This window comes from Ambystoma mexicanum, chromosome 6p (assembly GCF_040938575.1).
Source record: "Ambystoma mexicanum isolate Mex_15411 chromosome 6p, UKY_AmexF1_1, whole genome shotgun sequence".
Taxonomy (NCBI): domain Eukaryota; kingdom Metazoa; phylum Chordata; class Amphibia; order Caudata; family Ambystomatidae; genus Ambystoma; species Ambystoma mexicanum.
This window is the reverse complement of record NC_090935.1, coordinates 1111876316-1111902226: the sequence shown is the minus strand read 5'-3', so window position 1 is coordinate 1111902226 and position 25911 is coordinate 1111876316.

Genomic DNA, 25911 nt, shown 5'->3' with positions numbered 1-25911 from the left:
AGTCTTGTGCAAGCATGCTGCACGACTGAGGCGGATGCTTTCCACAGGTGCAGGTCCTCCCAACTCTTCATAGAACTGTGCCCCTTCAGGAGACTCAGGCCACTGCAGAATTATCCCTGTGCAGCCAGCTGTGGGAGATAGTCTTGTGCCAGCATGCTGCACGACTGAGGCGGATGCTTTGCACAGGTGCAGGTCCTCCCAACTCTTCATGGAACTGTGCCCCTTCAGGAGACTCAGTCCACTGCAGAAGTATCACTGTGCAGCCAGCTGCGGGAGATAGTCTTGTGCAAGCATGCTGCACGACTGAGGCGGATGCTTTCCACAGGTGCAGGTCCTCCCAACTCTTCATGGAACTGTGCCCCTTCAGGAGACTCAGGCCACTGCAGAAGTATCCCTGTGCAGCCAGCTGCGGGAGATAGTCTTGTGCCAGCATGCTGCACGACTGAGGCGGATGCTTTCCACAGGTGCAGGTCCTCCCAACTCTTCATGGAACTGTGCCCCTTCAGGAGACTCAGGCCACTGCAGAAGTATCCCTGTGCAGCCAGCAGCGGGAGATAGTCTTGTGCCAGCATGCTGCACGACTGAGGCGGATGCTTTCCACAGGTGCAGGTCCTCCCAACTCTTCATGGAACTGTGCCCCTTCAGGAGACTCAGGCCACTGCAGAAGTATCCCTGTGCAGCCAGCAGCGGGAGATAGTCTTGTGCCAGCATGCTGCACGACTGAGGCGGATGCTTTCCACAGGTGCAGGTCCTCCCAACTCTTCATGGAACTGTGCCCCTTCAGGAGACTCAGGCCGCTGCAGAAGTATCCCTGTGCAGCCAGCAGCGGGAGATAGTCTTGTGCCAGCATGCTGCACGATTGAGGCGGATGCTTTCCACAGGTGCAGGTCCTCCCAACTCTTCATGGAACTGTGCCCCTTCAGAAGACTCAGGCCACTGCAGAAGTATCCCTGTGCAGCCAGCAGCGGGAGATAGTCTTGTGCCAGCATGCTGCACGACTGAGGCGGATGCTTTCCACAGGTGCAGGTCCTCCTAACTCTTCCTGGAACTGTGCCCCTTCAGGAGACTCAGGCCACTGCAGAAGTATCCCTGTGCAGCCAGCTGCGGGAGATAGTCTTGTGCCAGCATGCTGCACGACTGAGGCAGATGCTTTCCACAGGGGCAGGTCCTCCCAACTCTTCATGGAACTGTGCCCCTTCAGGAGACTCAGGCCACTGCAGAAGTATCCCTGTCTAGCCAGCTGCAGGAGATAGTCTTGTGCAAGCATGCTGCACGACTGAGGCGGATGCTTTCCACAGGTGCAGGTCCTCCCAACTCTTCATGGAACTGTGCCCCTTCAGGAGACTCAGGCCACTGCAGAAGTATCCCTGTGGAGCCAGCTGCGGGAGATAGTCTTGTGCCAGCATGCTGCACGACAAAGGCCGATGCTTTCCACAGGTCCAGGTCCACCCAACTCTTCATGGACCTGTGCCCCTTCAGGAGACTCAGTCCACTGCAGAAGTATCACTGTGCAGCCAGCTGCGGGAGATAGCTTGTGCCAGCATGCTGCACGACCAAGGCGGATGCTTTCCACAGGTCCAGGTCCACCCAACTCTTCATGGAACTGTGCCCCTTCAGGAGACTCAGTCCACTGCAGAAGTATCACTGTGCAGCCAGCTGCGGGAGACAGTCTTGTGCAAGCATGCTGCACGACTGAGGCGGATGCTTTCCACAGGTGCAGGTCCTCCCAACTCTTCATAGAACTGTGCCCCTTCAGGAGACTCAGGCCACTGCAGAATTATCCCTGTGCAGCCAGCTGTGGGAGATAGTCTTGTGCCAGCATGCTGCACGACTGAGGCGGATGCTTTGCACAGGTGCAGGTCCTCCCAACTCTTCATGGAACTGTGCCCCTTCAGGAGACTCAGTCCACTGCAGAAGTATCACTGTGCAGCCAGCTGCGGGAGATAGTCTTGTGCAAGCATGCTGCACGACTGAGGCGGATGCTTTCCACAGGTGCAGGTCCTCCCAACTCTTCATAGAACTGTGCCCCTTCAGGAGACTCAGGCCACTGCAGAAGTATCCCTGTGCAGCCAGCTGCGGGAGATAGTCTTGTGCCAGCATGCTGCACGACTGAGGCGGATGCTTTCCACAGGTGCAGGTCCTCCCAACTCTTCATGGAACTGTGCCCCTTCAGGAGACTCAGGCCACTGCAGAAGTATCCCTGTGCAGCCAGCAGTGGGAGATAGTCTTGTGCCAGCATGCTGCACGACTGAGGCGGATGCTTTCCACAGGTGCAGGTCCTCCCAACTCTTCATGGAACTGTGCCCCTTCAGGAGACTCAGGCCACTGCAGAAGTATCCCTGTGCAGCCAGCAGCGGGAGATAGTCTTGTGCCAGCATGCTGCACGACTGAGGCGGATGCTTTCCACAGGTGCAGGTCCTCCCAACTCTTCATGGAACTGTGCCCCTTCAGGAGACTCAGGCCGCTGCAGAAGTATCCCTGTGCAGCCAGCAGCGGGAGATAGTCTTGTGCCAGCATGCTGCACGACTGAGGCGGATGCTTTCCATAGGTGCAGGTCCTCCCAACTCTTCATGGAACTGTGCCCCTTCAGAAGACTCAGGCCACTGCAGAAGTATCCCTGTGCAGCCAGCAGCGGGAGATAGTCTTGTGCCAGCATGCTGCACGACTGAGGCGGATGCTTTCCACAGGTGCAGGTCCTCCTAACTCTTCCTGGAACTGTGCCCCTTCAGGAGACTCAGGCCACTGCAGAAGTATCCCTGTGCATCCAGCTGCGGGAGATAGTCTTGTGCCAGCATGCTGTACGACTGAGGCAGATGATTTCCACAGGGGCAGGTCCTCCCAACTATTCATGGAACTGTGCCCCTTCAGGAGACTCAGGCCACTGCAGAAGTATCCCTGTCTAGCCAGCTGCGGGAGATAGTCTTGTGCAAGCATGCTGCACGACTGAGGCGGATGCTTTCCACAGGTGCAGGTCCTCCCAACTCTTCATGGAACTGTGCCCCTTCAGGAGACTCAGGCCACTGCAGAAGTATCCCTGTGGAGCCAGCTGCGGGAGATAGTCTTGTGCCAGCATGCTGGACGACAAAGGCCGATGCTTTCCACAGGTCCAGGTCCACCCAACTCTTCATGGAACTGTGCCCCTTCAGGAGACTCAGTCCACTGCAGAAGTATCACTGTGCAGCCAGCTGCGGGAGACAGTCTTGTGCAAGCATGCTGCATGACTGAGGCGGTTGCTTTCCACAGGTGCAGGTCCTCCCAACTCTTCATATAACTGTGCCCCTTCAGGAGACTCAGGCCACTGCAGAAGTATGCCTGTGCAGCCAGCTGTGGGAGATAGTCTTGTGCCAGCATGCTGCACGACTGAGGCGGATGCTTTGCACAGGTGCAGGTCCTCCCAACTCTTCATGGAACTGTGCCCCTTCAGGAGACTCAGTCCACTGCAGAAGTATCACTGTGCAGCCAGCTGCGGGAGATAGTCTTGTGCAAGCATGCTGCACGACTGAGGCGGATGCTTTCCACAGGTGCAGGTCCTCCCAACTCTTCATGGATCTGTGTCCCTTCAGGAGACTCAGGCCACTGCAGAAGTATCCCTGTGCAGCCAGCAGCGGGAGATAGTCTTGTGCCAGCATGCTGCACGACTGAGGCGGATGCTTTCCACAGGTGCAGGTCCTCCCAACTCTTCATGGAACTCTGCCCCTTCAGGAGACTCAGGCCACTGCAGAAGTATCCCTGTGCAGCCAGCAGCGGGAGATAGTCTTGTGCCAGCATGCTGCACGACTGAGGCGGATGCTTTCCACAGGTGCAGGTCCTCCCAACTCTTCATGGAACTGTGCCCCTTCAGGAGACTCAGGCCGCTGCAGAAGTATCCCTGTGCAGCCAGCAGCGGGAGATAGTCTTGTGCCAGCATGCTACACGACTGAGGCGGATGCTTTCCACAGGTGCAGGTCCTCCCAACTCTTCATGGAACTGTGCCCCTTCAGAAGACTCAGGCCACTGCAGAACTATCCCTGTGCAGCCAGCTGCGGGAGATAGTCTTGTGCCAGCATGCTGCACGACTGAGGCGGATGCTTTCCACAGGTGGAGGTCCTCCCAACTCTTTATGGAACTGTGCCCCTTCAGGAGACTCAGGCCACTGCAAAAGTATCCCTGTGCAGCCAGCTGCGGGAGACAGTCTTGTGGCAGCATGCTGTACAACTTAAGCGGATGCTTTCCACAGGTTCAGGTCCACCCAACTCTTCATGGAACTGTGCCCCTTCAGGAGACTCAGGCCACTGCAGAAGTATCCCTGTGCAGCCAGCTGCGGTAGATTGTCTTGTGCCAGCATTCTGCATGACTGAGGCGGATGCTTTCCACAGGTGCAGGTCCTCCCAACTCTTCATGGAACTGTGCCCCTTCAGGAGACTCAGGCCACTGCAGAAGTATCCCTGTGCAGCCAGCTGCGGGAGATAGTCTTGTGCCAGCATGCTGCACGACTGAGGCGGATGCTTTCCACAGGTGAAGGTCCTCCCAACTCTTCATGGAACTGTGCCCCTTCAGGAGACTCAGTCCACTGCAGAAGTATCACTGTGCAGCCAGCTGCGGGAGATAGTCTTGTGCAAGCATGCTGCACGACTGAGGCGGATGCTTTCCACAGGTGCAGGTCCTCCCAACTCTTCATGGAACTGTGCCCCTTCAGGAGACTCAGGCCACTGCAGAAGTATCCCTGTGCAGCCAGCTGCGGGAGATAGTCTTGTGCAAGCATGCTGCACGACTGAGGCGGATGCTTTCCACAGGTGCAGGTCCTCCCAACTCTTCATGGAACTGTGCCCCTTCAGGAGACTCAGGCCACTGCAGAAGTATCCCTGTGCAGCCAGCAGCGGGAGATAGTCTTGTGCCAGCATGCTGCACGACTGAGGCGGATGCTTTCCACAGGTGCAGGTCCTCCCAACTCTTCATGGAACTGTGCCCCTTCAGGAGACTCAGGCCACTGCAGAAGTATCCCTGTGCAGCCAGCAGCGGGAGATAGTCTTGTGCCAGCATGCTGCACGACTGAGGCGGATGCTTTCCACAGGTGCAGGTCCTCCCAACTCTTCATGGAACTGTGCCCCTTCAGGAGACTCAGGCCACTGCAGACGTATCCCTGTGCAGCCAGCTGCGGGAGATAGTCTTGTGCCAGCATGCTGCACGACTGAGGCGGATGCTTTCCACAGGTGAAGGTCCTCCCAACTCTTCATGGAACTGTGCCCCTTCAGGAGACTCAGTCCACTGCAGAAGTATCACTGTGCAGCCAGCTGCGGGAGATAGTCTTGTGCAAGCATGCTGCACGACTGAGGTGGATGCTTTCCACAGGTGCAGGTCCTCCCAACTCTTCATGGAACTGTGCCCCTTCAGGAGACTCAGGCCACTGCAGAAGTATCCCTGTGCAGCCAGCTGCGGGAGATAGTCTTGTGCAAGCATGCTACACAACTGAGGCGGATGCTTTCCACAGGTGCAGGTCCTCCCAACTCTTCATGGAACTGTGCCCCTTCAGGAGACTCAGGCCACTGCAGAAGTATCCCTGTGCAGCCAGCAGCGGGAGATAGTCTTGTGCCAGCATGCTGCACGACTGAGGCGGATGCTTTCCACAGGTGCAGGTCCTCCCAACTCTTCATGGAACTGTGCCCCTTCAGGAGACTCAGGCCACTGCAGAAGTATCCCTGTGCAGCCAGCAGCGGGAGATAGTCTTCTGCCAGCATGCTGCACGACTGAGGCAGATGCTTTCCACAGGTGCAGGTCCTCCCAACTCTTAATGGAACTGTGCCCCTTCAGGAGACTCAGGCCACTGCAGAAGTATCCCTGTGCAGCCAGCTACGGGAGACAGTCTTGTGGCAGCATGCTGTACGACTTAAGCGGATGCTTTCCACAGGTTCAGGTCCACCCAACTCTTCATGGAACTGTGCCCCTTCAGGAGACTCAGGCCACTGCAGAAGTATCCCTGTGCAGCCAGCTGCGGGAGATTGTCTTGTGCCAGCATTCTGCACGACTGAGGCGGATGCTTTCCACAGGTGCAGGTCCTCCCAACTCTTCATGGAACTGTGCCCCTTCAGGAGACTCAGGCCACTGCAGAAGTATCCCTGTGCAGCCAGCTGCGGGAGATAGTCTTGTGCCAGCATGCTGCACTACTGAGGCGGGTGCTTTCCACAGGTGAAGGTCCTCCCAACTCTTCATGGAACTGTGCCCCTTCAGGAGACTCAGGCCACTGCAGAAGTATCCCTGTGCATCCAGCTGCGGGAGATAGTCTTGTGCAGCATGCTGCACGACTGAGGCGGATGATTTCCACAGATGCAGGTCCTCCCAATTATTCATGGAACTGTGCCCCTTCAGGAGACTCAGGACACTGCAGAAGTATCCTTGTGCAGCCAGCTGCGGGAGATAGTCTTGTGCCAGCATGCTGCACGACTGAGGCGGATGCTTTCCATAGGTGAAGGTCCTCCCAACTCTTCATGGAACTGTGCCCCTTCAGGAGACCCAGGCCACTTCAGAAGTATCCATGTGCAGCCAGCGGCGGGAGACAGTCTTGTGCCAGCATGCTGCACGACTGAGGCGGATGCTTTCCACAGGTGCAGGTCCTCCCAACTCTTCATGGAACTGTGCCCCTTCAGGAGACTCAGGCCACTGCAGAAGTATCCCTGTGCAGCCAGCTGCGGGAGATAGTCTTGTGCCAGCATGCTGCACGACTGAGGCGGATGCTTTCCACAGGTCCAGGTCCACCCAACTCTTCATGGAACTGTGCCCCTTCAGGAGACTCAGGCCACTGCAGAAGTATCCCTGTGCAGTCAGCTGCGGGAGATAGTCTTGTGCCAGCATGCTGCACGACTGAGGCGGATGCTTTCACAGGTGCAGGTCCTCCCAATTCTTCCTGGAACTGTTCCCCTTTAGGAGACTCAGGCCACTGCAGAAGTATCCCTGTGCAGCCAGCTGCGGGAGATAGTCTTGTGCAAGCATGCTGCATGACTGAGGCGGATGCTTTCCACAGGTGCAGGTCCTCCCAACTCTTCATGGAACTGTGCCCCTTCAGGAGACTCAGTCCACTGAAGAAGTATCCCTGTGCAGCCAGCTGCGGGAGATAGTCTTGTGCAGCATGCTGCACGACTGAGGCGGATGGTTTCCACAGATGCAGGTCCTCTCAAATCTTCATGGAAATCTGCCCCTTCAGGAGACTCAGGCCACTGCAGAAGTATCCCTGTGCAGCCAGCTGCGGGAGATAGTCTTGTGCCAGCATGCTGCACGACTGAGGCAGATGGTTTCCACAGGTGCATGTCCTCCCAACTCTTCATGGAACTGTGCCCCTTCAGGAGACTCAGGCCACTGCAGAAGTATCCCTGTGCAGCCAGCTGCGGGAGATAGTCTTGTGCCAGCATGCTGCACGACCGACGCGGATGCTTTCCACAGATGTAGGTCCTCCCAACTCTTCATGGAACTGTGCCCCTTCAGGAGACTCAGGCCACTGCAGAAGTATCCCTGTGCAGCCAGCTGCGGGACATAGTCTTGTGCAAGCATGCTGCACGACTAAGGCGGATGCTTTCCACAGGTGCAGGTCCTCCCAACTCTTCATGGAACTGTGCCCCTTCAGGAAACTCAGGCCACTGCAGAAGTATCCCTCTGCAGCCAGCTGCGGGAGATAGTCTTCTGCCAGCACGCTGCACGACTGAGGCGGATGCATTCCAGAGGTGCAAGTCCTCCCAACTCTTCATGGAACTGTGCCCCTTCAGTAGACTCAGGCCACTGCAGAAGTATCCCTGCGCAGCCAGCTGCGGGAGATAGCCTTGTGCCAGCATGCTGCACGACTGAGGCAGATGCTTTCCACAGGTGCAGGTCCTCCCAACTCTTCATGGAACTCTGCCCCTTCAGGAGACTCAGTCCACTGCAGAAGTATCCCTGTGCAGCCAGCTGCGGGAGATAGTCTTGTGCAAGCATGCTGCACGACTGAGGCGGATGCTTTCCACAGGTGCAGGTCCTCCCAACTCTTCATGGAACTGTGCCCCTTCAGGAAACTCAGGCCACTGCAGAAGTATCCCTGTGCAGTTAGCTGCGGGAGACAGTCTTGTGGCAGCATGCTGCACGACTTAAGCGGATACTTTCCACAGGTTCAGGTCCACTCAACTCTTCATGGAACTATGCCCCTTCAGGAGACTCAGGCCACTGCAGAAGTATCCCTGTGCAGCCTGCTGCGGGAGATTGTCTTGTGCCAGCATTCTGCATGACTGAGGCGGATGCTTTCCACAGGTGCAGGTCCTCCCAACTCTTCATGGAACTGTGCCCCTACAGGAGACTCAGCCCACTGCAGAAGTATCCCTGTGCAGCCAGCTGCGGGAGATAGTCTTGTGCAGCATGCTGCACGACTGAGGCGGATGCTTTCCACAGGTGAAGGTCCTCCCAACTCTTCATGGAACTGTGCCCCTTCAGGAGACTCAGCCCACTGCAGAAGTATCCCTGTGCAGCCAGCTGCGGGAGATAGTCTTGTGCAGCATGCTGCACGACTGAGGCGGATGCTTTCCACAGATGCATGTCCTCCCAACTATTCATGGAACTGTGCCCCTTCAGGAGACTCAGGACACTGCAGAAGTATCCTTGTGCAGCCAGCTGCGGGAGATAGTCTTGTGCCAGCATGCTGCACGACTGAGGCGGATGCTTTCCACAGGTGAAGGTCCTCCCAACTCTTCATGGAACTGTGCCCCTTCAGGAGACTCAGGCCACTGCAGAAGTATCCCTGTGCAGCCAGCGGCGGGAGACAGTCTTGTGCCAGCATGCTGCATGACTGAGGAGGATGCTTTCCACAGGTGCAGGTCCTCCCAACTCTTCATGGAACTGTGCCCCTTCAGGAGACTCAGGCCACTGCAGAAGTATTCCTGTGCAGCCAGCTGCGGGAGATAGTCTTGTGGCAGCATGCTGCATGACTGAGGCGGATGCTTTCCACAGGTGCAGGTCCTCCCAACTCTTCATGGAACTGTGCCGTTCAGGAGACTCAGGCCACTGCAGAAGTATCCCTGTGCAGCCAGCTGGGGGAGATAGTCTTGTGGCAGCATGCTGCACGACTGAGGCGGATGCTTTCCACAGGTGCAGGTCCACCCAACTCTTCATGGAACTGTGCCCCTTCAGGAGACTCAGGCCACTGCAGAAGTATCCCTGTGCAGCCAGCTGCGGGAGATAATCTTGTGCCAGCATGCTGCACGACTGAGGCGGATGCTTTCCACAGGTGCAGGTCCTCCCAACTCTTCATGGAACTGTGCCCCTTCAGGAGACTCAGGCCACTGCAGAAGTATCCCTATGCAGCCAGCTGCGGGAGATAGTCTTGTGCCTGCATGCTGCACGACTGAGGCGGATGCTTTCCACAGATGCAGGTCCTCCCAACTCTTCATGGAACTGGGCCCTTTCAGGAGACTCAGGCCACTGCAGAAGTATCCCTGTGCAGCCAGCTGTGGGAGATAGTCTTGTGCCAGCATGCTGCACGACTGAGGCGGATGCTTTCCACAGGTGCAGGTCCTCCCAACTCTTCATGGAAATGTGCCCCTTCAGGAGACTCAGGCCAATGCAGAAGTATCCCAGTGCAGCCAGCTGCGGGAGATAGTCTTGTGCCAGCATGCTGCACGACTGAGGCGGATGCTTTCCACAGATGTAGGTCCTCCCAACTCTTCATGGAACTGTGCCCCTTCAGGAGACTCAGGCCACTGCAGAAGTATCCCTGTGCAGCCAGCATCGGGAGATAGTCTTGTGCCAGCATGCTACACGACTGAGTCGGATGCTTTCCAGAGGTGCAAGTCCTCCCAACTCTTCATGGAACTGTGCCCCTTCAGGAGACTCAGGCCACTGCAGAAGTATCCCTGTCTAGCCAGCTGCTGGAGATAGTCTTTTTGCAGCATGCTGCACGACTGAGGCGGATGCTTTCCACAGGTCCAGGTCCACCCAACTCTTCATTGAACTATGCCCCTTCAGGAGACTCAGGCCACTGCAGAAGTATCCCTGTGCAGCCAGCTGCGGGAGATAGTCTTGTGCCAGCATGCTGCATGACTGAGGCGGATGCTTTCCACAGGTCCAGGTCCACCCAACTCTTCATGGAACTGTGCCCCTCCAGGAGACTCAGGCCACTGCAAAAGTATCCCTGTGCAGTCAGCTGCGGGAGATAGTCTTGTGCCAGCATGCTGCACGACTGAGGCGGATGCTTTCACAGGTGCAGGTCCTCCTAACTCTTCCTGGAACTGTGCCCCTTCAGGAGACTACGACCACTGCAGAAGTATCCCTGTGCAGCAAGCTGCGGGAGATAGTCTTGTGCAATCATCCTGCACGACTGAGGCGGATGCTTTCCACAGGTGCAGGTCCTCCCAACTCTTCATGGAACTGTGCCCCTTCAGGAGACTCAGGCCACTGCAGAGGTATCCCTGTGCAGCCAGCTGCGGGAGATAGTCTTGTGCCAGCATGCTGCACGACTGAGGCGGATGCTTTCCACAGGTGCAGGTCCTCCCAACTCTTCATGGAACTGTGCCCCTTCAGGAGACTCAGTCCACTGAAGAAGTATCCCTGTGCAGCCAGCTGCGGGAGATAGTCTTGTGCAGCATGCTGCACGACTGAGGCGGATGATTTCCACAGATGCAGGTCCTCCCAAATCTTCATGGAAATCTGCCCCTTCAGGAGACTCAGGCCACTGCAGAAGTATCCCTGTGCAGCCAGCTGCGGGAGATAGTCTTGTGCCAGCATGCTGCACGACTGAGGCAGATGGTTTCCACAGGTGCAGGTCCTCCCAACTCTTCATGGAACTGTGCCCCTTCAGGAGACTCAGGCCACTGCAGAAGTATCCCTGTGCAGCCAGCTGCGGGAGATAGTCTTGTGCCAGCATGCTGCACGACCGACGTGGATGCTTTCCACAGATGTAGGTCCTCCCGACTCTTCATGGAACTGTGCCCCTTCAGGAGACTCAGGCCACTGCAGAAGTATCCCTGTGCAGCCAGCTGCGGGACATAGTCTTGTGCAAGCATGCTGCACGACTAAGGCGGATGCTTTCCACAGGTGCAGGTCCTCCCAACTCTTCATGGAACTGTGCCCCTTCAGGAAACTCAGGCCACTGCAGAAGTATCCCTCTGCAGCCAGCTGCGGGAGATAGTCTTCTGCCAGCATGCTGCACGACTGAGGCGGATGCTTTCCAGAGGTGCAAGTCCTCCCAACTCTTCATGGAACTGTGCCCCTTCAGGAGACTCAGGCCACTGCAGAAGTATCCCTGTGCAGCCAGCTGCGGGAGATAGTCTTGTGCAAGCATGCTGCACGACTAAGGCGGATGCTTTCCACAGGTGCAGGTCCTCCCAACTCTTCATGGAACTGTGCCCCTTCAGGAAACTCAGGCCACTGCAGAAGTGTCCCTGTGCAGCCAACTGCGGGAGATAGTCTTGTGCAAGCATGCTGCACGACCGACGCGGATGCTTTCCACAGATGTAGGTCCTCCCAACTCTTCATGGAACTGTGCCCCTTCAGGAGACTCAGGCCACTGCAGAAGTATCCCTGTGCAGCCAGCTGCGGGACATAGTCTTGTGCAAGCATGCTGCACGACTAAGGCGGATGCTTTCCACAGGTGCAGGTCCTCCCAACTCTTCATGGAACTGTGCCCCTTCAGGAGACTCAGGCCACTGCAGAAGTATCCCTGTGCAGCCAGCTGCGGGAGACAGTCTTGTGGCAGCATGCTGCACGACTTAAGCGGATACTTTCCACAGGTTCAGGTCCACTCAACTCTTCATGGAACTATGCCCTTTCAGGAGACTCAGGCCACTGCAGAAGTATCCCTGTGCAGCCACCTGCGGGAGATTGTCTTGTGCCAGCATTCTGCACGACTGAGGCGGATGCGTTCCACAGGTGCAGGTCCTCCCAACTCTTCATGGAACAGTGCCCCTTCAGGAGACTCAGGTCACTGCAGAAGTATACCTGTGCAGCTAGCTGCGGGAGATAGTCTTGTGCCAGCATGCTGCACGACTGAGGCGGATGCTTTCCACAGGTGAAGGTCCTCCCAACTCTTCATGGAACTGTGCCCCTTCAGGAGACTCAGCCCACTGCAGAAGTATCCCTGTGCAGCCAGCTGCGGGAGATAGTCTTGTGCAGCATGCTGCACGACTGAGGCGGATGCTTTCCACAGGTGAAGGTCCTCCCAACTCTTCATGGAACTGTGCCCCTTCAGGAGACTCAGGCCACTGCAGAAGTATCCCTGTGCAGCCAGCGGCGGGAGACAGTCTTGTGCCAGCATGCTGCATGACTGAGGAGGATGCTTTCCACAGGTGCAGGTCCTCCCAACTCTTCATGGAACTGTGCCCCTTCAGGAGACTCAGGTCACTGCAGAAGTATCCCTGTACAGTCAGCTGCGGGAGATAGTCTTGTGGCAGCATGCTGCATGACTGAGGCGGATGCTTTCCACAGGTGCAGGTCCTCCCAACTCTTCATGGAACTGTGCCGCTTCAGGAGACTCAGGCCACTGCAGAAGTATCCCTGTGCAGCCAGCTGCGGGAGATAGTCTTGTGGCAGCATGCTGCACGACTGAGGCGGATGCTTTCCACAGGTGCAGGTCCACCAAACTCTTCATGGAACTGTGCCCCTTCAGGAGACTCAGGCCACTGCAGAAGTATCCCTGTGCAGCCAGCTGCGGGATATAGTCTTGTGGCAGCATGCTGCAGGACTGAGGCAGATGCTTTCCACAGGTGCAGGTCCACCCAACTCTTCATGGAACTGTGCCCCTTCAGGAGACTCACGCCACTGCAGAAGTATCCCTGTGCAGCCAACTGCGGGAGATAATGTTGTGCCAGCATGCTGCACGACTGAGGCGGATGCTTTCCACAGGTGCAGGTCCTCCCAACTCTTCATGGAACTGTGCCCTTTCAGGAGACTCAGGCCACTGCAGAAGTATCCCTGTGCAGCCAGCTGTGGGAGATATTCTTGTGCCAGCATGCTGCACGACTGAGGCGGATGCTTTCCACAGGTGCAGGTCCTCCCAACTCTTCATGGAAATGTGCCCCTTCAGGAGACTCAGGCCACTGCAGAAGTATCCCAGTGCAGCCAGCTGCGGGAGATAGTCTTGTGCCAGCATGCTGCACGACTGAGGCGGATGCTTTCCACAGGTGCAGGTCCTCCCAACTCTTCATGGAACTGTGCCCCTTCAGGAGACTCAGGCCACTGCAGAAGTATCCCTGTGCAGCCAGCTGCGGGAGATAGTCTTGTGCCAGCATGCTGCACGACTGAGGCGGATGCTTTCCACAGATGTAGGTCCTCTCAACTCTTCATGGAACTGTGCCCCTTCAGGAGACTCAGGCCACTGCAGAAGTATCCCTGTGCAGCCAGCATCGGGAGATAGTCTTGTGCCAGCATGCTACACGACTGAGTCGGATGCTTTCCAGAGGTGCAAGTCCTCCCAACTCTTCATGGAACTGTGCCCTTCAGGAGACTCAGGCCACTGCAGAAGTATCCCTGTCTAGCCAGCTGCGGGAGATAGTCTTGTGGCAGCATGCTGCACGACTGAGGCGGATGCTTTCCACAGGTCCAGGTCCACCCAACTCTTCATGGAACTGTGCCCCTTCAGGAGACTCAGGCCACTGCAGAAGTATCCCTATGCAGTCAGCTGCGGGACATAGTCTTGTGCCAGCATGCTGCACGACTGAGGCGGATGCTTTCCACAGGTGCAGGTCCTCACAACTCTTCATGGAACTGTGCCCCTTCAGGAGACTCAGGCCACTGCAGAAGTATCCCTGTGCAGCCAGCTGCGGGAGATAGTCTTGTGCCAGCCTGCTGCACGACTGAGGCGGATGCTTTGCACAGGTGCAGGTCCTCCCAACTCTTCATGGAACTATGCCCCTTCAGGAGACTCAGTCCACTACAGAAGTATCCCTGTGCAGCCAGCTGCGGGAGATAGTCTTGTGCAAGCATCCTGCACGACTGAGGCGGATGCTTTCCACAGGTGCAGGTCCTCCCAACTCTTCATGGAACTGTGCCCCTTCAGGAGACTCAGGCCACTGCAGAAGTATCCCTGTGCAGCCATCTGCGGGAGATAGTCTTGTGCCAGCATGCTGCACGATTGAGGCGGATGCTTTCCACAGGTGCAGGTCCTCCCAACTCTTCATGGAACTGTGCCCCTTCAGGAGACTCAGTCCACTGAAGAAGTATCCCTGTGCAGCCAGCTGCGGGAGATAGTCTTGTGCAGCATGCTGCACGACTGAGGCGGATGATTTCCACAGATGCAGGTCCTCCCAAATCTTCATGGAAATCTGCCCCTTCAGGAGACACAGGCCACTGCAGAAGTATCCCTGTGCAGCCAGCTGCGGGAGATAGTCTTGTGCCAGCATGCTGCACGACTGAGGCAGATGCTTTCCACAGGTGCAGGTCCTCCCAACTCTTCATGGAACTGTGCCCCTTCAGGAGACTCAGGCCACTGCATACGTATCCCTGTGCAGCCAGCTGCGGGAGATAGTCTTGTGCCAGCATGCTACACGACTCAGTCGGATGCTTTCCAGAGGTGCAAGTCCTCCCAACTCTTCATGGAACTGTGCCCCTTCAGGAGACTCAGGCCACTGCAGAAGTATCCCTGTCTAGCCAGCTGCGGGAGATAGTCTTGTGGCAGCATGCTGCACGACTGAGGCAGATGCTTTCCACAGGTCCAGGTCCACCCAACTCTTCATGGAACTGTGCCCCTTCAGGAGACTCAGGCCACTGCAGAAGTATCCCTGTGCAGTCAGCTGCGGGACATAGTCTTGTGCCAGCATGCTGCACAACTGAGGCGGATGCTTTCACAGGTGCAGGTCCTCCCAACCCGTCCTGGAACTGTGCCCCTTCAGGAGACTCAGGCCACTGCAGAAGTATCCCTGTGCAGCCAGCTGCGGGAGATAGTCTTGTGCCAGCATGCTGCACGACCGACGCGGATGCTTTCCACAGATGTAGGTCCTCCCAACTCTTCATGGAACTGTGCCCCTTCAGGAGACTCAGACCACTGCAGAAGTATCCCTGTGCAGCCAGCATCGGGAGATAGTCTTGTGCCAGCATGCTACACGACTCAGTCGGATGCTTTCCAGAGGTGCAAGTCCTCCCAACTCTTCATGGAACTGTGCCCCTTCAGGAGACTCAGGCCACTGCAGAAGTATCCCTGTCTAGCCAGCTGCGGGAGATAGTCTTGTGGCAGCATGCTGCACGACTGAGGCAGATGCTTTCCACAGGTCCAGGTCCACCCAACTCTTCATGGAACTGTGCCCCTTCAGGAGACTCAGGCCACTGCAGAAGTATCCCTGTGCAGTCAGCTGCGGGACATAGTCTTGTGCCAGCATGCTGCACAACTGAGGCGGATGCTTTCACAGGTGCAGGTCCTCCCAACCCGTCCTGGAACTGTGCCCCTTCAGGAGACTCAGGCCACTGCAGAAGTATCCCTGTGCAGCCAGCTGCGGGAGATAGTCTTGTGCCAGCATGCTGCACGACTGAGGCGGATGCTTTCCACAGGTCCAGGTCCACCCAACTCTTCATGGAACTGTGCCCCTTCAGGAGACTCAGGCCACTGCAGAAGTATCGCTGTGCAGTCAGCTGCAGGAGATAGGCTTGTGCCAGCATGCTGCACGACTGAGGCGGATGCTTTCCACAGGTGCAGGTCCTCTCAACTCTTCATGGAACTGTGCCCCTTCAGGAGACTCAGGCCACTGCAGAAGTATCCCTGTGCAGCAAGCTGCGGGAGATAGTCTTGTGGCAGCATGCTGCACGACTGAGGCGGATGCTTTCCACAGGTGCAGGTCCTCTCAACTCTTCATGGAACTGTGCCCCTTCAGGAGACTCAGGCCACTGCAGAAGTATCCCTGTGCAGCCAGCTGCGGGAGATAGTCTTGTGCCAGCATGCTGCACGACTGAGGCGGATGCTTTGCACAGGTGCAGGTCCTCCCAACTCTTCATGGAACTGTGCCGCTTCAGGAGACTCAGTCCACTGAAGAAGTATCCCTGTGCAGCCAGCTGCGGGAGATAGTCTTGTGCAGCATGCTGCACGACTGAGGCGGATGATTTCCACAGATGCAGGTCCTCCCAAATCTTCGTGGAAATCTGCCCCTTCAGGAGACTCAGGCCACTGCAGAAGTATCCCTGTGCAGCCACCTGCGGGAGATAGTCTTGTGCCAGCATGCTGCACGACTGAGGCAGATGCTTTCCACAGGTGCAGGTCCTCCCAACTCTTCATGGAACTGTGCCCCTTCAGGAGACTCAGGCCACTGCAGAAGTATCCCTGTGCAGCCAGCTGCGGGAGATAGTCTTGTGCCAGCATGCTGCACGACCGACGCGGATGCTTTCCACAGATGTAGGTCCTCCCAACTCTTCATGGAACTGTGACCCTTCAGGAGACTCAGACCACTGCAGAAGTATCCCTGTGCAGCCAGCATCGGGAGATAGTCTTGTGCCAGCATGCTACACGACTCAGTCGGATGCCTTCCAGAGGTGCAAGTCCTCCCAACTCTTCATGGAACTGTGCCCCTTCAGGAGACTCAGGCCACTGCAGAAGTATCCCTGTCTAGCCAGCTGCGGGAGATAGTCTTGTGGCAGCATGCTGCACGACTGAGGCGGATGCTTTCCACAGGTCCAGGTCCACCCAACTCTTCATGGAAATGTGCCCCTTCAGGAGACTCAGGCCACTGCAGAAGTATCCCTGTGCAGTCAGCTGCGGGACATAGTCTTGTGCCAGCATGCTGCACGACTGAGGCGGATGCTTTCACAGGTGCAGGTCCTCCCAACTCTTCCTGGAACTGTGCCCCTTCAGGAGACTCAGGCCACTGCAGAAGTATCCCTGTGCAGCCAGCTTCGGGAGATAGTCTTGTGTCAGCATGCTGCACGACTGAGGCGGATGCTTTCCACAGGTCCAGGTCCACCCAACTCTTCATGGAACTGTGCCCCTTCAGGAGACTCAGGCCACTGCAGAAGTATCCCTGTGCAGTCAGCTGCGGGAGATAGTCTTGTGCCAGCATGCTGCACGACTGAGGCGGATGCTTTCACAGATGCAGGTCCTCCCAACTCTTCCTGGAACTGTGCCCCTTCAGGAGACTACGACCACTGCAGAAGTATCCCTGTGCAGCAAGCTGCGGGAGATAGTCTTGTGGCAGCATGCTGCACGACTGAGGCGGATGCTTTCCACAGATGCAGGTCCTCCCAAATCTTCATGGAAATCTGCCCCTTCAGGAGACACAGGCCACTGCAGAAGTATCCCTGTGCAGCCAGCTGCGGGAGATAGTCTTGTGCCAGCATGCTGCACGACTGAGGCAGATGCTTTCCACAGGTGCAGGTCCTCCCAACTCTTCATGGAACTGTGCCCCTTCAGGAGACTCAGGCCACTGCATACGTATCCCTGTGCAGCCAGCTGCGGGAGATAGTCTTGTGCCAGCATGCTGCACGACCGACGCGGATGCTTTCCACAGATGTAGGTCCTCCCAACTCTTCATGGAACTGTGCCCCTTCAGGAGACTCAGGCCACTGCAGAAGTATCCCTGTGCAGCCAGCTGCGGGAGATAGTCTTGTGCCAGCATGCTGCACGACCGACGCGGATGCTTTCCACAGATGTAGGTCCTCCCAACTCTTCATGGAACTGTGCCCCTTCAGGAGACTCAGACCACTGCAGAAGTATCCCTGTGCAGCCAGCATCGGGAGATAGTCTTGTGCCAGCATGCTACACGACTCAGTCGGATGCTTTCCAGAGGTGCAAGTCCTCCCAACTCTTCATGGAACTGTGCCCCTTCAGGAGACTCAGGCCACTGCAGAAGTATCCCTGTCTAGCCAGCTGCGGGAGATAGTCTTGTGGCAGCATGCTGCACGACTGAGGCGGATGCTTTCCACAGGTCCAGGTCCACCCAACTCTTCATGGAACTGTGCCCCTTCAGGAGACTCAGGCCACTGCAGAAGTATCCCTGTGCAGTCAGCTGCGGGACATAGTCTTGTGCCAGCATGCTGCACAACTGAGGCGGATGCTTTCACAGGTGCAGGTCCTCCCAACCCGTCCTGGAACTGTGCCCCTTCAGGAGACTCAGGCCACTGCAGAAGTATCCCTGTGCAGCCAGCTGCGGGAGATAGTCTTGTGCCAGCATGCTGCACGACTGAGGTGGATGCTTTCCACAGGTCCAGGTCCACCCAACTCTTCATGGAACTGTGCCCCTTCAGGAGACTCAGGCCACTGCAGAAGTATCGCTGTGCAGTCAGCTGCGGGAGATAGTCTTGTGCCAGCATGCTGCACGACTGAGGCGGATGCTTTCACAAATGCAGGTCCTCCCAACTCTTCCTGGAACTGTGCCCTTCAGGAGACTACGACCACTGCTGAAGTATCCCTGTGCAGCAAGCTGCGGGAGATAGTCTTGTGGCAGCATGCTGCACGACTGAGGCGGATGCTTTCCACAGGTGCAGGTCCTCTCAACTCTTCATGGAACTGTGCCCCTTCAGGAGACTCAGGCCACTGCAGAAGTATCCCTGTGCAGCCAGCTGCGGGAGATAGTCTTGTGCAGCATGCTGCACGACTGAGGCGGATGATTTCCACAGATGCAGGTCCTCCCAAATCTTCGTGGAAATCTGCCCCTTCAGGAGACTCAGGCCACTGCAGAAGTATCCCTGTGCAGCCACCTGCGGGAGATAGTCTTGTGCCAGCATGCTGCACGACTGAGGCAGATGCTTTCCACAGGTGCAGGTCCTCCCAACTCTTCATGGAACTGTGCCCCTTCAGGAGACTCAGGCCACTGCAGAAGTATCCCTGTGCAGCCAGCTGCGGGAGATAGTCTTGTGCCAGCATGCTGCACGACCGACGCGGATGCTTTCCACAGATGTAGGTCCTCCCAACTCTTCATGGAACTGTGACCCTTCAGGAGACTCAGACCACTGCAGAAGTATCCCTGTGCAGCCAGCATCGGGAGATAGTCTTGTGCCAGCATGCTGCACGACCGACGCGGATGCTTTCCACAGATGTAGGTCCTCCCAACTCTTCATGGAACTGTGCCCCTTCAGGAGACTCAGGCCACTGCAGAAGTATCCCTGTCTAGCCAGCTGCGGGAGATAGTCTTGTGGCAGCATGCTGCACGACTGAGGCGGATGCTTTCCACAGGTCCAGGTCCACCCAACTCTTCATGGAACTGTGCCCCTTCAGGAGACTCAGGCCACTGCAGAAGTATCCCTGTGCAGTCAGCTGCGGGACATAGTCTTGTGCCAGCATGCTGCACGACTGAGGCGGATGCTTTCACAGGTGCAGGTCCTCCCAACTCTTCCTGGAACTGTGCCCCTTCAGGAGACTCAGGCCACTGCAGAAGTATCCCTGTGCAGCCAGCTTCGGGAGATAGTCTTGTGTCAGCATGCTGCACGACTGAGGCGGATGCTTTCCACAGGTCCAGGTCCACCCAACTCTTCATGGAACTGTGCCCCTTCAGGAGACTCAGGCCACTGCAGAAGTATCCCTGTGCAGTCAGCTGCGGGAGATAGTCTTGTGCCAGCATGCTGCACGACTGAGGCGGATGCTTTCACAGATGCAGGTCCTCCCAACTCTTCCTGGAACTGTGCCCCTTCAGGAGACTACGACCACTGCAGACGTATCCCTGTGCAGCAAGCTGCGGGAGATAGTCTTGTGGCAGCATGCTGCACGACTGAGGCGGATGCTTTCCACAGGTGCAGGTCCTCACAACTCTTCATGGAACTCTGCCCCTTCAGGAGACTCAGGCCACTGCAGAAGTATCCCTGTGCAGCCAGCTGCGGGAGATAGTCTTGTGCCAGCATGCTGCACGACTGAGGCGGATGCTTTGCACAGGTGCAGGTCCTCCGAACTCTTCATGGAACTGTGCCCCTTCAGGAGACTCAGTCCACTACAGAAGTATCCCTGTGCAGCCAGCTGCGGGAGATAGTCTTGTGCAAGCATCCTGCACGACTGAGGCGGATGCTTTCCACAGGTGCAGGTCCTCCCAACTCTTCATGGAACTGTGCCCCTTCAGGAGACTCAGGCCACTGCAGAAGTATCCCTGTGCAGCCAGCTGCGGGAGATAGTCTTGTGCCAGCATGCTGCACGACTGAGGCGGATGCTTTCCACAGGTGCAGGTCCTCCCAACTCTTCATGGAACTGTGCCCCTTCAGGAGACTCAGTCCACTGAAGAAGTATCCCTGTGCAGCCAGCTGCGGGAGATAGTCTTGTGCAGCATGCTGCACGACTGAGGCGGATGATTTCCACAGATGCAGGTCCTCCCAAATCTTCATGGAAATCTGCCCCTTCAGGAGACTCAGGCCACTGCAGAAGTATCCCTGTGCAGCCAGCTGCGGGAGATAGTCTTGTGCCAGCATGCTGCACGACTGAGGCAGATGCTTTCCACAGATGCAGGTCCTCCCAACTCTTCATGGAACTGTGCCCCTTCAGGAGTCTCAGGCCACTGCAGAAGTATCTCTGTGCAGCCAGCTGCGATAGATAGTCTTGTGCCAGCATGCTGCACGACCGACGCGGATGCTTTCCACAGATGTAGGTCCTCCCAACTCTTCATGGAACTGTGCCCCTTCAGGAGACTCAGACCACTGCAGAAGTATCCCTGTGCAGCCAGCATCGGGAGACAGTCTTGTGCCAGCATGCTACACGACTCAGTCGGATGCTTTCCAGAGGTGCAAGTCCTCCCAACTCTTCATGGAACTGTGCCCCTTCAGGAGACTCAGGCCACTGCAGAAGTATCCCTGTCTAGCCAGCTGCGGGAGATAGTCTTGTGGCAGCATGCTGCACGACTGAGGCGGATGCTTTCCACAGGTCCAGGTCCACCCAACTCTTCATGGAACTGTGCCCCTTCAGGAGACTCAGGCCACTGCAGAAGTATCCCTGTGCAGCCAGCTGCGGGAGATAGTCTTGTGCCAGCATGCTGCACGACTGAGGCGGATGCTTTCCACAGGTCCAGGTCCACCCAACTCTTCATGGAACTGTGCCCCTTCAGGAGACTCAGGCCACTGCAGAAGTATTCCTGTGCAGTCAGCTGCGGGAGATAGTCTTGTGCCAGCATGCTGCACGACTGAGGCGGATGCTTTCACAGATGCAGGTCCTCCCAACTCTTCCTGGAACTGTGCCCCTTCAGGAGACTACGACCACTGCAGAAGTATCCCTGTGCAGTCAGCTGCGGGAGATAGTCTTGTGCCAGCATGCTGCACGACTGAGGCGGATGCTTTCACAGATGCAGGTCCTCCCAACTCTTCCTGGAACTGTGCCCCTTCAGGACACTACGACCACTGCAGAAGTATCCCTGTGCAGCAAGCTGCGGGAGATAGTCTTGTGGCAGCATGCTGCACGACTGAGGCGGATGCTTTCCACAGGTGCAGGTCCTCTCAACTCTTCATGGAACTGTGCCCCTTCAGGAGACTCAGGCCACTGCAGAAGTATCCCTGTGCAGCCAGCTGAGGGAGATAGTCTTGTGCCAGCATGCTGCACGACTGAGGCGGATGCTTTGCACAGGTGCAGGTCCTCCCAACTCTTCATGGAACTGTGCCCCTTCAGGAGACTCAGTCCACTACAGAAGTATCCCTGTGCAGCAAGCTGCGGGAGATAGTCTTGTGCAAGCATGCTGCACGACTGAGGCGGATGCTTTCCACAGGTGCAGGTCCTCCCAACTCTTCATGGAACTGTGCCCCTTCAGGAGACTCAGGCCACTGCAGAAGTATCCCTGTGCAGCCAGCTGCGGGAGATAGTCTTGTGCCAGCATGCTGCACGACTGAGGCGGATGCTTTCCACAGGTGCAGGTCCTCCCAACTCTTCTTGGAACTGTGCCCCTTCAGGAGACTCAGTCCACTGAAGAAGTATCCCTGTGCAGCCAGCTGCGGGAGATAGTCTTGTGCAGCATGCTGCACGAATTAGGCGGATGATTTCCACAGATGCAGGTCCTCCCAAATCTTCATGGAAATCTGCCCCTTCAGGAGACTCAGGCCACTGCAGAAGTATCTCTGTGCAGCCAGCTGCGGGAGATAGTCTTGTGCCAGCATGCTGCACGACTGAGGCAGATGCTTTCCACAGGTGCAGGTCCTCCCAACTCTTCATGGAACTGTGCCCCTTCAGGAGACTCAGTCCACTGAAGAAGTATCCCTGTGCAGCCAGCTGCAGGAGATAGTCTTGTGAAGCATGCTGCATGACTGAGGCGGATGATTTCCACAGATGCAGGTCCTCCCAAATCTTCATGGAAATCTGCCCCTTCAGGAGACTCAGGCCACTGCAGAAGTATCCCTGTGCAGCCAGCTGCGGGAGATAGTCTTGTGCCAGCATGCTGCACGACTGAGGCAGATGCTTTCCACAGGTGCAGGTCCTCCCAACTCTTCATGGAACTGTGCCCCTTCAGGAGACTCAGGCCACTGCAGAAGTATCCCTGTGCAGCCAGCTGCGGGAGATAGTCTTGTGCCAGCATGCTGCACGACCGACGCGGATGCTTTCCACAGATGTAGGTCCTCCCAAGTCTTCATGGAACTGTGCCCCTTCAGGAGACTCAGACCACTGCAGAAGTATCCCTGTGCAGCCAGCATCGGGAGACAGTCTTGTGCCAGCATGCTACACGACTCAGTCGGATGCTTTCCAGAGGTGCAAGTCCTCCCAACTCTTCAAGGAACTGTGCCCCTTCAGGAGACTCAGGCCACTGCAGAAGTATCCCTGTCTAGCCAGCTGCGGGAGGTAGTCTTGTGGCAGCATGCTGCACGACTGAGGCGGATGCTTTCCACAGGTCCAGGTCCACCCAACTCTTCATGGAACTGTGCCCCTTCAGGAGACTCAGGCCACTGCAGAAGTATCCCTGTGCAGCCAGCTGCGGGAGATAGTCTTGTGCCAGCATGCTGCACGACTGAGGCGGATGCTTTCCACAGGTCCAGGTCCACCCAACTCTTCATGGAACTGTGCCCCTTCAGGAGACTCAGGCCACTGCAGAAGTATCCCTGTGCAGTCAGCTGCGGGAGATAGTCTTGTGCCAGCATGCTGCACGACTGAGGCGGATGCTTTCACAGATGCAGGTCCTCCCAACTCTTCCTGGAACTGTGCCCCTTCAGGAGACTACGACCACTGCAGAAGTATCCCTGTGCAGTCAGCTGCGGGAGATAGTCTTGTGCCAGCATGCTGCACGACTGAGGTGGATGCTTTGCACAGGCGCAGGTCCTCCCAACTCGTCATGGAACTGTGCCCCTTCAGGAGACTCAGTCCACTGCAGAAGTATCACTGTGCAGCCAGCAGCGGGAGATAGTCTTGTGGCAGCATGCTGCATGACTGAGGCGGATGCTTTCCACAGGTGCAGGTCCTCTCAACTCTTCATGGAACTGTGCCCCTTCAGGAGACTCAGGCCACTGCAGAAGTATCCCTGTGCAGCCAGCTGCGGGAGATAGTCTTGTGCCAGCATGCTGCACGACTGAGGTGGATGCTTTGCACAGGCGCAGGTCCTCCCAACTCGTCATGGAACTGTGCCCCTTCAGGCGACTCAGTCCACTGCAGAAGTATCACTGTGCAGCCAGCTGCGGGAGATAGTCTTGTGCAAGCATGCTGCACAACTGAGGCGGATGCTTTCCACAGGTGCAGGTCCTCCCAACTCTTCATGGAACTGTGCCCCTTCAGGAGACTCAGGCCACTGCAGAAGTATCCCTGTGCAGCCAGCTGCGGGAGATAGTCTTGTGCAAGCATGCTGCACGACTGAGGCGGATGCTTTCCACAGGTGCAGGTCCTCCCAACTCTTCATGGAACTGTGCCCCTTCAGGAGACTCAGGCCACTGCAGAAGTATCCCTGTGCAGCCGGCTGCGGGAGATAGTCTTGTGCCAGCATGCTGCACGACTGAGGCGGATGCTTTCCACAGGTGCAGGTCCTCCCAACTCTTCATGGAACTGTGCCCCTTCAGGAGACTCAGTCCACTGCAGAAGTATCCCTGTGCAGCCAGCTGCGGGAGATAGTCTTGTGCAAGCATGCTGCACGACTGAGGCGGATGCTTTCCACAGGTGCAGGTCCTCCCAACTCTTCATGGAACTGTGCCCCTTCAGGAGACTCAGGCCACTGCAGAAGTATCCCTGTGCAGCCAGCTGCGGGAGATAGTCTTCTGCCAGCATGCTGCACGACTGAGGCGGATGCTTTCCACAGGTGCAGGTCCTCCCAACTCTTCATGGAACTGTGCCCCTTCAGGAAACTCAGGCCACTGCAGAAGTATCCCTGTCTAGCCAGCTGCGGGAGATAGTCTTGTGGCAGCATGCTGCACGACTGAGGCGGATGCTTTCCACAGGTCCAGGTCCTCCCAACTCTTCCTGGAACTGTGCCCCTTCAGGAGACTCAGGCCACTGCAGAAGTATCCCTGTGCAGCCGCTGCGGGAGATAGTCTTGTGCCAGCATGCTGCACGACTGAGGCAGATGCTTTCCACAGGTCCAGGTCCACCCAACTCTTCATGGAACTGTGCCCCTTCAGGAAACTCAGGCCACTGCAGAAGTATCCCTGTCTAGCCAGCTGCGGGAGATAGTCTTGTGCCAGCATGCTGCACCACTGAGGCGGATGCTTTCACAGGTGCAGGTCCTCCCAACTCTTCCTGGAACTGTGCCCCTTCAGGAGACTCAGGCCACTGCAGAAGTATCCCTGTGCAGCCGCTGCGGGAGATAGTCTTGTGCCAGCATGCTGCACGACTGAGGCAGATGCTTTCCACAGGTCCAGGTCCACCCAACTCTTCATGGAACTGTGCCCCTTCAGGAGACTCAGGCCACTGCAGATGTATCCCTGTGCAGTCAGCTGCGGGAGATAGTCTTGTGCCAGCATGCTGCACGACTGAGGCGGATGCTTTCACAGGTGCAGGTCCTCCTAACTCTTCCTGGAACTGTGCCCCTTCAGGAGACTACGACCACTGCAGAAGTATCCCTGTGCAGCCAGCAGCGGGAGATAGTCTTGTGGCAGCATGCTGCACGACTGAGGCGGATGCTTTCCACAGGTGCAGGTCCTCTCAACTCTTCATGGAACTGTGCCCCTTCAGGAGACTCAGGCCACTGCAGAAGTATCCCTGTGCAGCCAGCTGCGGGAGATAGTCTTGTGCAAGCATGCTGCACGACTGAGGAGGATGCTTTCCACAGGTTCAGGTCCTCCCAACTCTTCATGGAACTGTGCCCCTTCAGGAGACTCAGGCCACTGCAGAAGTATCCCTGGCAGCCAGCTGCGGGAGATAGTCTTGTGCCAGCATGCTGCACGACTGAGGTGGATGCTTTGCACAGGCGCAGGTCCTCCCAACTCGTCATGGAACTGTGCCCCTTCAGGCGACTCAGTCCACTGCAGAAGTATCACTGTGCAGCCAGCTGCGGGAGATAGTCTTGTTCAAGCATGCTGCACGACTGAGGCGGATGCTTTCCACAGGTGCAGGTCCTCCCAACCCGTCCTGGAACTGTGCCCCTTCAGGAGACTCAGGCCACTGCAGAAGTATCCCTGTGCAGCCAGCTGCGGGAGATAGTCTTGTGCCAGCATGCTGCACGACTGAGGCGGATGCTTTCCACAGGTCCAGGTCCACCCAACTCTTCATGGAACTGTGCCCCTTCAGGAGACTCAGGCCACTGCAGAAGTATCGCTGTGCAGTCAGCTGCAGGAGATAGGCTTGTGCCAGCATGCTGCACGACTGAGGCGGATGCTTTCCACAGGTGCAGGTCCTCTCAACTCTTCATGGAACTGTGCCCCTTCAGGAGACTCAGGCCACTGCAGAAGTATCCCTGTGCAGCAAGCTGCGGGAGATAGTCTTGTGGCAGCATGCTGCACGACTGAGGCGGATGCTTTCCACAGGTGCAGGTCCTCTCAACTCTTCATGGAACTGTGCCCCTTCAGGAGACTCAGGCCACTGCAGAAGTATCCCTGTGCAGCAAGCTGCGGGAGATAGTCTTGTGCAGCATGCTGCACGACTGAGGCGGATGATTTCCACAGATGCAGGTCCTCCCAAATCTTCATGGAAATCTGCCCCTTCAGGAG